The sequence below is a fragment of the Miscanthus floridulus genome, chromosome 14 (genome assembly GCF_019320115.1).
Source record: "Miscanthus floridulus cultivar M001 chromosome 14, ASM1932011v1, whole genome shotgun sequence".
In the NCBI taxonomy this organism is placed as follows: Eukaryota; Viridiplantae; Streptophyta; class Magnoliopsida; order Poales; family Poaceae; genus Miscanthus; species Miscanthus floridulus.
The window spans coordinates 44,698,805-44,716,645 of NC_089593.1; positions in this window are offsets into that span (position 1 = coordinate 44,698,805).

Genomic DNA, 17,841 nt, shown 5'->3' on the forward strand with positions numbered 1-17,841 from the left:
TCAAATATTTAGAGATGTACCTTTCAAACTCCATGGTTCCTAGACGTCGATGGAAAGAGTTTGGGTGAATGAATAGAACATGTTTGCATAAGATTTCTTTCTTTGGATGAAAAATATGAACAATGGAATAACATTGGCAATTCTGAACAATAAGCATTAAACAATCTATTCATCTCAATTTTAGATAAATATGGTTCGCAAGATGTACTACTCATTCTATTCAACTTCAATTCAGCAAACTTGTCCCATGTTATACAAAGGGCACAAACATTAAATTGATTTACATCATGATGTTAAACATGAACCTACAACCATATGCACTACTGAAGGATTTCATAGATGATATGTCAAGAACATTTTCAAGAATTTTATCAATCTCAACAAATTCATCAAGCATGACATAGCACACACATTCAGTAGAAGATGTTCTTGTGAAAAATTCAGCATGAGTAAGCAATTTCACATGGTCCACATTATTGCCATGTAAAGTATCACCTATATCAGTCAAAGCATAGCAATGATCTTTCATGATTGAGCAATGCTTATCAACTTGTAAATTTTCAGCACTTGTATTAATATATGAATCTATCAAATCAGCACAGAGAGTTTGTGTATGCTCAATTCCACTTGAAACAAATGGATCATCACAATTTCTCACTGATTTATTTTGTAAATTCATATTTAAATTATTTTCATTACCTTTCAGGTTTGATGATGGTGCATGAACGGTGGATTGTATCTCTGAGTTTTTACCTCCATCATTGTCATGATTCAAATTTGGGGTAGCAAAGAATTGGTTATCAATAGTGACTACCTTCTCACTTATGTCAGTCAAGTATAGTGGTGTTATGATCAACAATCTCTTCCTCATTTCCCTTGCACACCTGCATATTTTGAGAAACAACACTAGGAGTAGACATTAGTGGGTTAGTGTTTAAATCATCCTCACATGTTTCGCAATGAAGCTCTCTCTTTTTTGTGTGGTGTATCCCTCACACTCCTTTTGTTGATGCTCTGCAATCCTCACTTTTGGTGGAATCACACATCTCACTTTTATTTTCATTCACACTCCATTTGGCTATGTGGCTCTCATTCTCACATGTGTTTTGATGCATAATCACTTCAACATCTTCTGGAGCAACATATGAATAGGTGCCATCATTCATGATCTTTTTCAATGGCATTGGGACAATAATAGTTGCAGCCAAACAATCATCTTTGACCTCCTCAAAAGACATTGAACTTGCATTGGTAGGAGTGGAATCATGTGCATTGATCTTGCCTTCAATCTGAACATTAGGTGGCATGTTGGAGCACATAATTTCAGCACCACTGTCCAATAATTTGTCATGTTCCACAATTGGTGATATAACACATATTTGCATCTTCAGATTTGTTGGAGCATGATAAACTTCATCTTGGACAGATTTGTTACTTCCACTAGATGTCACAATAGAAGCATCTTTCTTCTCACATTTAGGTCTCAAATTGACACTATGGTTAGTCTTCAAATTTAGATTAGATACGCATTCAAAATCTGAAGTGTTATCAATCTCTTGATCACATTTTGGCCCTAAATTTTCATCGTGTTGCATAGAAAAATTCTGGACAGTTTTGGGACAAGTAACTTCACCACAATTGAAACTAGAACAAGGCACAAGACTTGTAGGATCTACAATACTTGTGTTCATGCATTGTGATGGTGCTTCTTGTTGAATAATTTTCGGATTTCCATGGTGTGGGACTGCAGCATGTTCCTTCAACTCTGTACTCAAATGATCAACCTCCAATAGAGAAAGATGTTCTCTAATTTCACAACTTGGCATAGTGGCTTCTAAAAGCTCAATTTGTGTGGAATGCATAGTAGATTTATCTTCTTTCTCTTGCTTAGAATTGAGACGATCAATGATGGGATTATATGTGACTTCTTTCTTCACAATTTCAGACCATAAATGACACTTTGGGATAGCAACTCTCTCAGGAGTTGGTGTAACATTATGATCCACAGTAACGTTACACACCTCATCATTTCTCTTATCAACTTGAGGCATAATGTTGTCTTCTTGCTGCTCAATAGAGTTCTTCTTGGAGTTGCATTGCTGATGTTCTCTTCTTTTAGCACTAGAATCAACTGAAGAAACTTTTGGGACAACATGTCCACTCTTCTTGCATGCAGTTGATGCTTGCTTCTCTCTAGCAATAGAGGATACATTGGGCTAGCAGCTTAGCACATCTGTCTTTGCACAAATTAGTGCCCTGTGTGACCTTGCCTTGCTGCACCTTCATCATTTTCTTCTCCTCTATGATTGCACAACTTAAAAGATCTTGCATGCTTCTAAAATATTTCCTCTCAATAGCAACAACAATATTAGGATTAAGGCCTCTCTTGAAGTATGTCATTGCATTCATGTCATCAATCACATTTGCTCGATGCAAGGAAGAATTTAGCTTATCATAATATGCTTCGGACAAATTTACTACCTTGCTTCACATGTTCCAAACGACGAAGCAAAATCATTCCATATTTTCTTGAAATAAATTCCTTTCTCATGGCCTTCTTCAAATCTTCCCAATTCTTGATGAGACGCTTATGTGGATATTGTTTCCACCTATCAAGAGCATAATCTTCAAATTCAAGTATGGCTCATGATATCTTCTTGGTTTCAGAAAATTCTTGGACATCAAGTTCAATCTCCATTTGCTCTTGCCAATCAAGAAATTCCTCCGAATCAGTACTTCCATAGAAAGGAAGCTTGGTATATCTTCGACCTGTCATGGTTAATATATATACAAAATAGCAAGCTTATATGTGGTATAGGATAATATGTGGAGCTCTCACAACCTCACCTCTCTGACCAACCGAAGCTCTTATGAATTCCCTACGGGTTACAGGAAAAATAGCATGTGGTGGTAACGAAAAGTGATGGCTAGGCGAATACAAGACCAGAGAGTACCGATTACGATGGCTTGTATGTGGAGCTTGGTAGGGAGTGATACACAAGGAATGCAATCTGAAATCTAGTTGTTGTAAAGTTAAATAACAATCCAAACTAGAAGTTCTCTGCCTAGTGCTGACCACAAGATATGAATGATGTAAATAGATCAAACACACGCGCAAAGAAATTTCAGATTTGATGCAAACAAGGATTATGCTTAGGATGCAAGTGTTGCAATCAAACCTAAGAAAAATTTTGCACCAAAGCAAGGATAGCAATCTGGTGTGCAACTCGATGAAAACTTCAACACTTGTGCACTCATAAACAAACTGATCTTCAACTTTCTTTTCACAACTTTTTGTTTTCTCAACTCTTTCTTTTTGCACTTTTCTTTCTTCTACTTTTTTTATAGGGAATAGATATAATACTTGCACACTTAAGGATAAAAACAAAATACAACCAATAGCTATAACTTGATAGGATCAAAGTTTACAGCGAAGGAGATGATATGGGTTTCTGATTTTTTTGTAGGGATTTTAGATATATGAAAGAGGCACAAAGAACACGTGAAGGATAAATACGATCAGCAACTAAAACAAAGACTCTAATGGACTAAAACTTAACAAAACTCACTAAAATATCAGATTGAAACAAAGGACTATGGCAAATATTTTTGTGGCTTTTTAGTGTATAGAATGAACACAAAATTTATGTAGCTAAGGGTAAAGAATCCTACCATGGTAACGAAAGCTTCTGATACCAGATGATATGATGCGAGGTCCCGATCTTCACGATGTAGGATCAATCACCAGATAACTAGCTGAAGAACTAGCCGGATAACTTGCTGCAGGCAGCGAATAACTAGTGCAACCTGGCAAATAAAACTCGAAGCCAACCACCGTGTTTAACCGGCAACCTGAATCGAGGATTCACCCAACCACACTCTCAAGAAACCAACCAACACAACCTAGAATCAATCAAGGTAAACCTCGAAAGGAGTAGGAGCACCAATTGGGAGCAGATGAAGCCACTGCTTCTGTAAATCCCGCAAAGGAAATCACAAGAGCAAAGGGGTAGAGATCACTATCAATATTTGTTAGCACATAGCTGAACAAAGGGGGTTCTATATTTCGATTATCAAAAGTCCTTCTTTGCTTAGGAGTACATGGATATTTATACTAGGAACAGCCCTCCTAGATAGGTATAAACACGAAAAGGAAAAGAAAGGGTAGGCTATGTGAACAAGCTTCCATGAAATGAGTTTCTGAGTAGTTTATGCGTGGTTTTTGGTCTTCTGTGCTAGTCTTCAGTGTTTTGGCAATAACTCCATCTTGAAAAATCCAAATGATGTGTTATTGGTTGCAGTTGGAAAGCTAACTTGATAAGATTTCACACCATGTATAGCATGCACCACGAAACATTGTAGAATGGTACAATTTAATATGGGAAGTTGTACCAATATCATGTCCTAAGAAGACTATTAACCCTATGAGCAGTCTACACTAAAACTGGTTGGATCTACACTAAAACTAGTCAGATCTGGCCTGGCCTTGAAGCATTAGAAACTAGATTTCACAAGCTTTCCAAAAATTCCTCATTGACCTCCATAGCCTTCGGGAAGTAAAAAGTTATGATATTTTCTTCTTGACAGTTCTGTTAGTTTCAAGAGGTCTGACTAGTATGTACTAAGTTGTTCGGATTTCATTAGTTAAAAGTCCAAACTAGTTGGCGTTAGCATCATTAGAAAGTAGACTTGACACTCTTTCCAAAATGTGCTCATTCACCTTCATAGCCTCTGGAAATTCAAAAGTTATGAATATTTCTTTCCGACTGTTCTTTAGGACTGGCCTGGTTCGAGTGTGGTTCTGCTCTGTAGTCCTCGCCTTGTGTGTTCTTGCCATTCTCCTTGGTGAACCTAAGCAACAACAATGTGCATGACTTAGGTAGTATATAATTCTCATTAATATTAGACTGAACTTCATAAAGTAGCGCGTTCACCTCTTGTTGTAGCTTCTTTGCTCGACTATGTGTAATCAGGGCCACCAAAGGCTTGGGCTGGTGTCGATGTAGGCGATACTTGAGTTGGTGTTACTTGAATTGCAGGTTGTAACATGTTGGTTGATGGCATGGTCATATCAATTTGTCTCCATTATTTCTCCATTATGGTTTAATCTCCATTTGCAATCGCCAGCTCTAAGCTACTCCTTAATAAACTCCAATACATGATGTCCATAAACTGCTCCGCCATGTTTCTCCATATCTCCTAGATACTTCACCAACCACCGAGCAACACACATTTTGTTCTATGCTCTATGGAGAAGACCTAGTCTCTGATCTCTCCCTACACGTGCTATGAGCTCCACGCTCTGCGTTATGGGTGGTCGACTGCGGTTCCTTGGTCACCCTCTGTTCCTCCTACACGTGCACGGGCTCCGCGCTCGACGTTATGGACTATGGGCTAGCCAAGGCCAAGAGCCTAGTAAAGAACTAACTACTCAGACACCACATATACTACGTATATCTCCAAGTTATTTTGCCAACCGCCGAGCAACACATGTTCCATTCTGTTCTCTATGGAGAAGACCCAGTCTCCGATCTTTCCCTACACGTGCTATGGGCTCCGCGCTTTACGTTATGGGTGGTCGGCTATAGTTCCTTGGTCATGCCTATTCCTCCTACATGTGCACTGGGCTCCGTGCTCGATGTAATGGACTATGGGCTAGCCAAGGCCAAGAGTTTAGTAATGAACTAACTCCTCGGATGCTACTTATACTATGTATAATTGCGTTAGGGTTAACACTACAATGATTTTTTCACTGAAATACTGGCAAATTGCATAAACATGCACATGTCACTTTACAACATTTATACATATATATATGTCTATCTACAGCCCTTGCGTGTTCTAACTACTCTCTCCAGTTATTATAGAATATTCTCTGAGCAGATCATTGGGTTTTGCCATCGCTGTCCATCTCACCGAACAGGTCGACGTCGCTGGCCAATTTCTTCGCCACATCTTCTACCTCATCTTGTAGATGCTGATGTTCCATTGCGCCCGTCCCTCTGGTGAATCTAGCCCCTATCGCTTGATGGTCAACGGCAGGGTAGTGGGACTGGACCACCGCTAGGGCGTGTGTAACATGCGGTAATGGTGGCATCATGGTTGAAGCTTTTGAAGTTCTCCCATGCCACCTTGCACCTGTTGATGATGGTGTACTAGACGCAGCGGCCTACCATTGGGCTGAGGAGCCACCTATAGGTCGACGTAGTCGAGCACCGGCTTGACTCTGGCAACTGCAACATCGAGCTTGCTCCTCTAGGTCCTAGCCTCCTACTCTAGCACATCGAACTACACCTTGGTCCTCTAACAATAGTTTGTAGGCATCACAATGATCCATCAAACAAAAGAAATTACTCTAGTAGTAACTCCGACCATGAAGTACTCACCTTTTAGCTCCTTGGCCAGCTTCTCCACTTGCCTAGTCGCTTTCTTCTCCTCCTCCTAGAGTTGCTCGATGGTTTGGCGTAGCTGGCTGAGCTCCGTATCTTGCTCTACAAGCATAACAATCATCAGCAACAATATGACTGTTCAACAATGCAAAACAAAATCGCCGATACTGCCATACCTTTTTTCTGCTCAGAGACATTTAGTGCAGCTCGGACTTCCACTCTAGCTGCTCGAAAACACTCTTCAGCCGCTTGGAGATGGTGGCCAGCTACTCAAACCTGCCCCACAACTGCTTGGACATAGTCGCCTAGTTGCTCGGATAGAGCCCCCTTCTAGGTATTCCAGATCCCACGCTTGAGACTCGACAAGATCCCACTCACGCTAAGCCCTTTGGACGTTTATCTCCATAAGCTTCATCGTCTGCTTTAGCTTTGCATTTTCTTCAGCAAGGGGCTCCATCCTCTTCATCAGCTGGCACCATTGTTCGGTAGTCCAAGCTATCCCCTACAAAAGCACCAAGACTATGAAGAACTCCAATCTCCAAAGTTAAAGATGAACATTGATGATGCAATACTAACCTTGATCTACTTCATCACCATCGACATGGTAGACTCTAGCCTCCTGAGCTCCCTGGTGGTGTCCTCCTCCTCAACGACCACCATTTCATCACCTCGCTTGTGGAGGATTCGGACAGCTTGGGGTCATGATTCCTCATGTTCGATCTCTTCCACCTCATCCTCCTCCGCAGCTGGCAGCACCACCAGGGGGCTTGGTGGCCGGACAGCGTGTCCAACCATGCCCTTCGACTCCTGAGGGAGCACCGTCTGCTGCTCGGGCACCACCAGCTTATCCGCTATAGACTCTAGGTGGCGTCGGCAACTCCAGCGTCTGCCTCCAAAGACCCTAGTGACTACCACCGTTGCCCCGGGCACGGCCTGCCGACCCATCCACCGTCGGTGCCAACCGTTCGCCGCCCCCAAGTCCACCAGCAGGGGCGCTTGACTCCTCCACAAGCTGCCGAGCACTCAGGGACCTCGGGACAGGATCTGCCATCATCACCTCTATGCTAGGACCAGCCCCCGACTGCTCGTTGGTCTAGGTGGATGGACTCAATTCTTTTGTGCGCCTCACTCTGGATCAAATTAGCTCATCAATCGCCGAAAGAGATAAGGATATGACAACAAAATAACAAAAAGGCAAGGATACTTACGTGTCGGCCTGTCGGTACACTTTTTTGAATCGATGCTGCCTACTCGAGCCCCCAGGCATGGCCCTAGGGTCGACTCCCATGCCCTAGGGTGGAGGTCTCAAGGTCTCCGCCGTTGGCCTCTCCTCTGCCTGCTACTCTAGGAACTCCCTTCGCCTGCTGCTCGGGGACTCCCTCTCCTCCCTTCGATCACTCCTTCATGCATGTGCTGCGTGGAGGTGCTTTAGTGCTTGGAGGCGGAGCTACTAGAGCCCTGTCATCATCCGACCACTTGGACATCGCTGCACTTTACAGTCCGGGTGGTCTGGTCACTGCCAATCGAGATACCGCCCAGGCTTGTGGGGGACAACACCTGCCTGTCTTCCTCTTCTTCTAGGCTGGCTCATGTGTCCGCTGCCCTCTTCCCTCGAACTTTATCCGACATCGAGGGGGACTCTCATCCAACCAACGTCTATGCCTCTGGACTCCGATGAGGCGCTGACGGCACCTTCCTCAGGCTGAGCTGGTGGCTGGGCGTCTACCGCCTATGGCCAATCGCCCCTCGGCATGCCTAAGAAGTACACACTTGTTCCTATGAATGGATCTTTCCATAAGTGAATAAGTCCACTACTTGGCAACGGTAAAGGATAAAAAAGCATCGGGAACAAACAATTGGGATGTTTACCTAAGGAGGTGGGTTCATATAGTTGAAGGCCCTGGTTTGCCTTAGATACACTGAACGAGGCATTGGGAGCGAATAGCTCTGTGGCCCGCTCGAGCACATCATTCTTTGTCAGCCTCTCCGTCATCTCCCTGAGTGCCGTCGGTGTCCCCCTTGAAGTCGAAGCCCGCATGGGCCCTCTCCTTATAGGGCTGGACAGCGGCGCACTATGAAGCTCGCCACCACCAGTCCATCATTCATCTTCACTGCCTTTTATTAGATTAAGGAGCTCCCCCACCTGCTCCATATGTACACAGCTCGGCTTCTCCCACCAGCTCTTCTAGCTCTCGAAGATGTGGTCGATGTCACAGTGGATGGTAGGGTGGCTCTGCTTCATGTAGAACCACCTAGCGTTCCACCCCCTTTCAGCGAGGTGTTCAGCATTATAGTGATGTACCCACCCGCCATTCCATCATGAAGTTGAGGATACACACCGCTGACCACCTTTGACCCGCCGCCACCCTTCTTTTTCAGTCAGAATAGATGACGGAAGAGGTTGAAGTGGGGAAGAACTCTGAGATATGCCTCACAGAAATGGATAAAGATGGAGATGTGCAAGATGGTGTTTGGGTGGAGATTGCACAGACTAACTCTCTAGAACTCCAATTGATCCCTCAAGAAAGGATGAACAGGAAATCCTAACCCACGCCAGAAATAATCCTCAAACACTATGACTTCATTGGTATGAGGCATTAGGGAGGGCTCACCGCTGGCTAGTCGCCATCCGGCGATGACATGGTCAGAGAGAATGCTCGCCTCCACCATCCTATTGAGCTCCGCCTCCCCCATGCGTGACAGCACCCACTCTTTGTCACAGCTGACTTCAGCGCTCGCCTTCTTCGGGTTACTAGCTCCCTTCCTCGGCGCCATCTCTCAGATCTAGTTTGGGGATTGGTGGTGGAAAGGCATGTGAATATGAATCTGAAAGCACGAGGGCTGAGGAGGAAGATGAAATGGCAAAGTGGCAAAGGTGGGAGCACGGGGTGCGGCAGCACAGTTATAAAGCACTCCCCCACCTTTTCACATTCGAGGGTTTTTGGGAAATCGCTCCCTGATTTGCACCTCTCTGAATTCTCTGAAATGGCATGGTGGGTCGTTACCTGGGCTTTCACGCAACTATAGCCCATATCTCCCATTTAATCGCCACAAGTTGTTACTGCTCACTGAATATTCGCCGACATCTTCGCCATCTATTACGGTTCAGTAATTACTACTATATTGTCGTTACTCTAGTTTTTTCTCCGTGATTTGTTTTCTCCAAGATTTCCACTTGTGGCTTGGGGACTACCTCCTCAACACGACGTGGCTCCTCACCGCACTGGGGACTTTCTTTTGTTGACTGCTATTTCTAATCTTGGCAGCACGTGACCACGTCACCTACTATCAGGCTCGGGGACTAAGTGGGCACACTTCACCTTGCGGTGAATGTGCTTTTCTCAAATTAGGACTACACCTAGGGACTGGTTGCCTGCTTGGCTGGTCTTGTGCTTTTCTTTACTTTGGACCCTGGCACCACATGACTATGTCACCTACTGTCAGGCTCAGGGACTAAGTGGGCACACTTCACCTTTGCGGTGAGTGTGTTTGCTTTAATCTGTAAGACTCTGCACCTCTTGAAGCTAAAGAAGACTATCTCCCTTTCTCATGATCAGACTCTAAGTGGGCACACTTGGTCCACTACGAGGAAATTTTCGATTCAGAACTTAAGCTCCTTACACCCTTATGGCAAGCCATACTTAGGTTACACTACTCGGCAATGGTTCACACTACTTGGCAATGGTTCACATTGCTCGGTGATGGTTCATGCTGCTCGGCATTAGTTCACACTGCTTGGCGATGGCTCACAACTACTCAGCAGCTCATCACGGCGGTCGAACCATGAGTTTGACTGCTTGGCTTTGTTCACACCTGCTCGGACAAGCTCAAGATGGCATTGCACAATGGATACAAGGCGCTCGGGGACTAGCTATGGGGGGTATGACCCTAGATACCCACGACAGACCACATGGGCTATGCCCCTAGGGGTGGCCTAGCCCACAAGATGAAGCCTTGCAGGGCACGATGCTGCTCGACATCTCCCGCAAGGCACCAGGAAGATATCCTAAAGATACTATGAGATCTATTAGGATACGTATGATCCCATGATTCCTGTAATCTGTTATTACTTTCCAGTTATCTCCTAGATCTAACTAACTTGTAACCCTGCACCCCGGACTATATAAGGCAGGCAGGGACCCCCCCTCCAAACTCATGCAATATCATACGATAGCCAATACAATCCAATACACCACAGGAGTAGGTTATTACGTCTTACTAACGGCCAGAACCTATCTAACTCGTGTGTCTCTATTGCCTTCTTGTTCTCGATTACACGCATCTCCACTGATCAATCTACCTTCATGGGATACCCCTTGGAGGACTGTTGACAATATTCTATCGATAGTAAGAGACTAGGATGAAAGAGCAGGAAGTAGTAATGCTCCCATAAGTGCCATGTATGCAGTTATGAGGTTGTTTTACTCTCACCAGGATAGTTACATCAGTTGTATGCAAGAGCTCAATAGAGCATAGGCTGCATAGCGTAGGATGCGAGGACGTGTGCACAAGCATTGAGATGGACATTGGCATCCTACATGGTGGTCAATGCCAATGTGGTGTGGTCAACCCGCTCTACATTGGACAAAACAGCCCGCCTAGGTCCAGGTGCTAAAAGTGAATGGTTTTGATAGTTGGGGTACCGGCATTAGACAGTTTTGTAGTTGAGGATCAAAATTAGACTGAACCCAATAGTTGAGGGGCCAAAAGTGGACTTAATCCTTCTGAATAAGAATGAAGTTGGAATAAGGGCATCTAACCTGCCATTGATTCTCTGTTGAGATCTATGATCCTCGAATATGTGCAGGCTAGACTCCTGTGCTTCAAGGGATTGATCCTCCATCTAGCAAAGGTCTCGACTACATGTGCAACTATCAATCCGGCTTCTTAGAGAGCCTGAACATGCTCGATATGGCCTCACATCTTCTTAGTCATGATGGGGGTTGAGTACCATGCTTTACTAGTCATAGGCATCCTATAATCTGCCTTGATGACATTCTTCTCACGAAGATCAATGTAAAACCATTTTCTCTAGGAGGACTTAATCAGGAAAATAATGTACTCTCCTTTCTTCTTGAGGGAGAAACTAATTGACCTAATGAATAGATTGGTGCCATGGTACATGCCTGAGTAAAAGTAGCACCATAAATCAAGATAAGGCTCGACGCCAAGCCATGCCTCACACAGAATGGCAAAAACGCTAAGCATAGCGATTGCGTTGGGCAGCATCTAAGCAACCTCGATCTTGTAGTGTCTACGAACTTGCTCCAAGAACTAGGATGGTGGCACCCCAAATCCGCATTCACAATGAGAAGTGAAGGTGGTGATTTGGAAGGTGTCTAGGGTCGAATGATTCTCACCTTGGGTGGCAGTCTATTCGTAACCTTCTAGAAGAAGATCACGCCCCCTCATCATCTCTGGATTTGTTTCCGATACCATCGAGGTGACCCAATATTTGTTATGTTGAACGATGACCACTAGCTCCACCGGCTCCACTAGCTCTGCTAGGTCCTCGGGTTATTCTTTCGGTTAGACCAGGGGCAGGGGCTCCATTGTGGTAGTCTCCTCTCGGTGAGTGGTGGCGTCATCCTCAGAGCTTGAGTCCATGATGGTGGTAGAGGGGAGGAGTTGAGGGTGAGGGGAAAGGTGAAAAGGCTAAAGGAAGATTTTGGAAATGCTAAGTGAGAGAATAGACGTAGTGGTTGCAACCAAAGTGGAGCGAGGGGTTAAATGGCTGCCTGGCACGCACAATCCCCGAAAAAACACTCGACAGCCACAACATGTGCCTAGACTGCCGCGCCTATTGTTACTCACAAGGAAAACTATCACTTTTTTATTTTAGCAATAAAATTGGCAATTTAGTGCCCAATGAGTAACAAATGGTTGAGATATTTTTTGCGCCCAAGTTGCGGGTGAAGCTACAACCTGACTATAGTGTTAGATCTAGATTACCCTATAGATCGGGCAACAAGTAAACTCAATAATGGGGAGAAAACTACAGAAAAAATCCTGACTTTGAACTACATCCACTGTGCAAAGTGCGTTGGGGCTCTGCTTGTAGCAACTCAAACATGGAACAGTTTATAAAAAGCGGATAAAAGCAAAATAAACACCCACATCGGGAACTAGTTATTTCATTGATAATTTATGAAGATGGATTTACAAATAATTAAACTAGAACCCTAATCTAAGATGGCTAGAGTGGGCACCACCCCTTGATCATCACCAAGCTCCTTGGGGGCTCGCTGACGAGAAGTGAGAAGCCTAGCTCCTCGATAGCGACCCGCTGCCCGTGGGTTCATCCTTCACCTCTTCCTTTTTCTGTTCCACATTGACCTTTACCTCCTCAATGATTTTTTCCTCACTATCACTATTGAGGATCATATTAGGTCATCATCCCCTAGGATGCCAATGGCCTCATGATTCAGCTCGACAAAGAGCTTCCTCGTGATCTCCTCGTCATGGCTTGTGTTCGGTGAGCCACCAGTGCAAGGAGTGTAGGGGCCAGGGATGTCAAGGATGGCGGAGGTGATGGAGGATGATAGGGGTGGCAGAGATTACTTGGGGCAGCAGGAATAGTACCCACTAGTGGGGTTAGGTCTTCTAGCTCATCCTCATTAGAGAGCTTCATCACCACCTCCTAGTGCAAATGGCACTAGCTAGGGTCAAAGGCCTAGCCGAGGACCCTCGATAGAGCACCTTCACCAACCCTAGCTTCCCCTCTTAGGACCGCTGGGGCTAGAGGCATGGGGAGCATAGCTAGCAGCAAAGCCACTGCTAGCAGCTAGGGGCTCTAGAGGACAGTCGATGATGGAGGCAGCGGGTCTAGACAGCGGAGGTGATGCCATACTGCTTGATGACATCACTACAACTGATTGGCTGGTGAGTCTATGAGCAGTAGACACTGGCACCTTGCATGGATGCTTGCGGCCAGTAGTCTTCTTCCTCATTTTCACAACAAGATTTGGTGATGGAGGTTGTAGATTCATTATGAGCGAGCCTGATTAAATAGGACCAAGCCACCTACCTAGGAATCTCAACCGCTGTCCCAATTAAAAATGAATTAAATCTCCACCACACACACTCATGGGGAATCAAGCTGATGCAGCGCTTCAACTGATAGACAATTGTGCGCCCCCGAGCTTGCGTGTGAAACGGGATTGACAATACAAGCCAAACCTAGAATGGCACTAGAACAAGCTCATCTCCCCACAATGCACCTTTATCAGCTTGCCCGAGGTTGGGACTTAAGTCGCTATTGGCAACTCGGGCTACCTCTTAGTACCCAAACTATAAAACCACCCGACTAAGGTGACCCCAACTATCCGTAGACATCCAAGTTGCATTTGACAAACAAGCTTGGGGGCTTATGTCGATGCCATACCCCCAGGTACCCTGACTTTCATATTGCCGACTACCAACTCTGGATCAGAGAAGACCCAAAGGCCCACGACGACCCTATTCATGGAAGGATATCTCTAGATTGTGCTAGGACTCCGACTAGGGCATGACTCCTTAGCTTGTAGGGCAAGTTGATCCCGAATATAAATAGTTAGCACCACCCTCTGTTGTAATCATTGACTCTTTCATAAGCATAGCTACATTGTAATCGCAATCTCGCTGAATACAAGCAATACAAGAGTAGCAACTAGACGTATGGCTTTTACTCGCTTCCTAGTGGCCCTGAACCAGTATAAATGTTGTCTACATCTATGATTGTTCTTCACACCAAGTAGGGTTCCCCAAGAACCAAATATATGTCAGGTAAAAAACACTAACAGAATGGTTCCATCCCTAAGGGACTTCAGGCTTTCAAACTCTATAGAGGTGTACAATTGTACCCACATGGAGACCAGGATGAACCACCATACCCTGTGGCCGGGTAAGGGTTGCATCAGATTCTCCAACCTTTCCCTAATCTAGTCCTGAATGTTTCATGAAAGGTTCAACTAGTGCTCGGTCAATGTCCCAGGACATTCCCAACTAGCACCACCCCCTTGCCATTTTCATGGATAAACTAGTCGCAATTAGTTACTTGGCTTGTCGACCCCATCCATGACATGTGGTATGTACAGGGTGGTTACTCGGACTCATGTATCCCAATAAATGGTCCTTAACTGCTCCACATGAGCTATGTCGCTTTAGATCCCACACTAATAGTGACCTACCCCTCGCATGAGCGAAGTTATCAAAGTGGTGTTCAAGTTATAACCTTTAGTGATATTATTCCTTAGCCAGATTGGTGAAGTAGGTCAAGTTGTACCCTCATTGCTTTTAGTAATAATTTAACCAAGTGTAATATCCTACACACGTGAGAATGAGTTCCCTTCTTATGCTCGACTTCTACCATTGCTAAACAACTAAGCAATAAGCAACTAAGCGTTCCCATTCCCATTGTTTAGATGAGAGGCTTCTAATAGATTAATGAGTGACTCAAAGTGTAGAGTGAACAAGTTTACTAAGCAAAACAACATGTAATGCATAACTCATAATGAAACTCGATAAGTATCCAAAATAGGGTTCATAGTAGTGGATGCCTACCTAATAATGCTATCGATTCCTAAAGATCTAGTTAGCGGTGATGACTCACACATGATCCTCATGAGATGAGATAACTGAACTTGAAAAGAGAGGATCCTGAGGATTGGAGACAGTTGTACAATCGATAAAGATATTCGGAGTTGATTGGGAGTTTGGGAAGAGACATCTAACTATGGCTCTAGTATTGCATTCTTAGTAGCTAAGCTCCTTAGGTGGGGGTGGACTCCTTGGGTAGGTTACCTAAGCAAGCTTCATATACTCAGCGACTGGTAGACACCCCGTCCTAGGCAATAGATGCTCCACTATGTAGGGCTCTAAGGCAAGGTGCCTCTGTTATAGCTCTGTACAGGTGGCAAATACTTTGTCGGATGTCACGAGACTCTAGTAGGTTCAAGACTTAGTCATTCCTATGGTTCGCTGCTAACATTGGATGGTCTGACTAGACAGCGAATGTGACAGAACTGCCCAATTTATACAAGATCAAGTATGGTTGTCCCTGTTTAACACGTTGATGCGCACATACTTTCACTTATATAAACTCGGTAGTCCATCGAGTGTCACGAAGGACCTTGGTAAATCAATATCACAACCAAGATCGCATGATTAAGTAAATACACATCATATACATGGAGTTATAGCAGAAATAATGTTTACAATGAGTTCACAAATAATAATACAAGTTTGGGTTTCAAAACCGATTAAGGGAAAACAACATAGCTTTCAAATGATTACATTAATATAAGTTCCAAATACATTGCTAGCATAAGTGACATCCTCCAACAAAAGCATATAGATGAGAAATAAATATAGAGTCATCAAGCCCATCGGCGGTTAGCCACCATCTTCCACAGGCTGAGAATTTCACCTGCAACATGGTGGGATAAACCCTGAGTACCCAAATGTACCCAGCTAGACTTACCCATCATAAACCAAAAATAAAGTGACTCCAAGGATCATGCAAGGCTTTCTAAGAGGATCATGCACCTGCAACATGGTGGGATAAACCCTGAGTACCCAAATGTACCCAGCTAGACTTACCCATCATAAACCAAAAATAAAGTGACTCCAAGGATCATGCAAGGCTTTCTAAGTGGAGCAAGCTTGACAACATTTTGCATAAAAAGCCACTAATTCAACTATACCTTTTATAATTGGGTCATCAAGTTAATTATAGCCATACATCTCTAGATTTGCAACTAACCTATGCCAAACATGTGGTATATCATTTAGTAGCATAACAATAATAACCATAGCCAGTGTCATAATTCCATGTTCTTCATAACCATCATTCCATAATACACTTACTATGATGCAGGAGATAGCTAAGTTTCTCACTATCCGGGAGAGATGGTGATTCGAATTGATTTCAAACAGCTGGGAATTTATTCCTAACACAAACCTAGACATACCTATGCTAAGGTAGTCTTAGGTCACCTTTGGTACAACTCAGGTCCACATTTCGCGGATTTGATCAGCGCCGCACAATTAGGGACGACTAGCTACCAGGACGATCAGGACTACCCTTCCCTTAGGCTCATGTCTGGCTCCCCGCACATCCTTACTACCATCCAGAGTGCGCACTTTCACATAATGGGGCTCGGCCTGAATTGAGCTACTCAGCTTCATGGTCGGAATGAGTTATCTGGTCAGCTAAGTGAAAGGCATGCGTTCAATCTCGACAAAAGTTTGAACAATGGTACAATCCTTGATCAGCATAGATGGAATCACATGAGTCAACCTACGCATAGACTCCAGTCCAGGCCTCCAGTTACATTACCCCATGGTTCTTTTCCACGATAGCAAATATAGCCAACCGTGCTTCAGTATCCACCTATATCTCGCAGGTGATAGGAAATCACCCCCCTTCTACCAGTCTAAGCATGACTAAGCATATATTTGATCCTAGGACCTATACATGGTTAAAGGAATATATATCTGGACAAGGTGGTGCTATGCATCAAGTGTTTCCAATCAACTCTTATAACCTAATGCATCAAACATAAAAGGACTCAAGTGATATTTTGTAAAACATGGGAGACTTAGAATGCTATAGGGCTTGCCTAGGATCCAACACTAGGTTAGTGTTTGTTAGACGACACTCGCTTCGGTGAGCATCTCCCATCTCGAACACTAGCTTAGTCCTTCCTTCTTTTGGATGGATTCACCAAGCTCCATCTTTGGGATCGAATCCAACATCACGTCCTTCACATGGTGCATCTAGCTTACCTAGATGAGATGCAACAATGCAATTGCATGAATGCAAAGAATGGCAATATGAGATACCTCACATAAAACTATTCAAGATGAGCACAAGGTTACACCGAACATATATAAGCACTCCACGTTACTTAATTAAGCATCACACAACCTATCATGCTAGGATAGCAAGGAAGGTAGCACCAAGCATAACAGCACTTTCACAAGGTTTTAGGTATATTAACTTAACACCATCAAAGGCATGAGCCACACGTAGCAACACACAAGCAAAGCAAGGTGAGGTAAACAATTTTAGGTACAAACACAGATTCTAAACAGCAGCACCACAGTCACTCGTTTTAACCATACCCAGAGTTCTAGGCATGCAAAAGGTGTGATACTATACTTTCTAGAAAGCTAATGAAATTATATAAAACTTTGTTATTAACACCATAAGCTGATTCAACAACTAACAAGGTCAAACTACATCATGAAGCAGAGCTTATACAACTAAGGACAGAAAACTGATATTAACATAAGAAATGCATATCTCAAGTTATATTCATCCAACAAACATGATCCTTAACTTTATAGAAATCTTATTAAGTTATATATAACTATATTATTATCATATTAAGAAGATTCTACAGCTAACATGGTTAAACAACACCAAGAAGCTATCTCTGTCCAGATTTGGACAAAATCTGCCATTCCA